Source organism: Ischnura elegans (genome assembly GCF_921293095.1).
Source record: "Ischnura elegans chromosome 13 unlocalized genomic scaffold, ioIscEleg1.1 SUPER_13_unloc_1, whole genome shotgun sequence".
NCBI classification, from domain to species: domain Eukaryota; kingdom Metazoa; phylum Arthropoda; class Insecta; order Odonata; family Coenagrionidae; genus Ischnura; species Ischnura elegans.
Window position 1 is genome coordinate 12,869,302 of NW_025791657.1, and position 1,079 is coordinate 12,870,380.

The 1,079-nt window shown below is 36.0% G+C and overlaps 1 long non-coding RNA gene across 1 annotated transcript; it reads left to right on the plus strand.

Annotated features, from left to right (window-relative positions):
- The first annotated feature begins 451 nt into the window (after positions 1-451).
- On the plus strand, positions 452-822 carry LOC124172360. The gene is made up of 2 exons (XR_006868139.1): positions 452-579; positions 698-822. It is a non-coding gene; the product is annotated as an uncharacterized LOC124172360 (long non-coding RNA).
- The last annotated feature ends 257 nt before the right edge of the window (positions 823-1,079 follow it).

Below are 1,079 nucleotides of genomic sequence, written 5' to 3' on the forward strand. Positions count from 1 at the left end.
AATAATGCAATAAACCAGAATGATACATCACATATTGTTGGAAATATGTGATTTTTCGATTTTAGGCCTTTTGCATGCGCAATCCTCTAGCGGTGCAACATGCAAATGAAGTCCGGTATGTAAACTAAACCTTGATACCTTGGTCAGTTAGGAGTAAGGGTGTCAATGAGCATCGAGTCCGTGTAAAATATTTGCTGTCTTTTCTGTCGAAATGCGATTTATTTTTGAGGCACAATGTAAATGTGAGCTTTTTATGCACTTTTCCTTGATTATTTTGAAGTTTTTGCGTTGGCGTAAGTCATAGAAATGAACATAATGCATTAGAAATTTGTAAATAACTGAGTGCTGTGTGCATCGTTTGTTTGAGGAGTGAACTGGTTTAGAGATAGAATGAGTTATTGATGTGAAAATATGAGTATTACCACTGGGAATTTCTCTGAGTCTTCAGAAAGGAATTTCGAGGGTACTCCGTGCAGACTTTGCATGAAGAAAAATGATTATTATAACAACATATTCTTTTCAATTGCTGGAAGCCAGATAACTGTAAAGGGTGCCTTAGGCGATTTTGTTGACTTACAGGTAAGTGAGGGTTTACATTTTACTGATCTCCTTAATTATTGTTTTATTCCGTTTTATGGGCATGTTTTCTACAGCAAGTCTGAAATCTCTCGCGTATATTTTTTCATTCCTTTCGTAGGTTGCTGTTGGAGATGGCCTGCATGCCACTATATGTACACTGCTTGAAAAAGCTCACCGAAGTCAATGATTTCAGAAATATTTGTCATGAATCGGACGCAGAACTGACTAAATGTTCGTGTAGAATTTACCTGAGGGTGAGTGCATCTTATTTTTTTTCATTGGAAGCCTCGTGTAACTTTCAAATAATGTGAAATCATTCACGTAACCAGATATTAACTTGTTCGTGTTAACTTAACGTGTAGCCCGGCCTTAATAGTTAAAAGTTCATATGGACTGGAATGAAATTTTTGTCAAATGTTTGTACTTGTGGTTTCAACAGATTATAGCTATAACTTGAAAATGTAATTAATCATGTATTTGATGAATCACTTGCCAAGGCG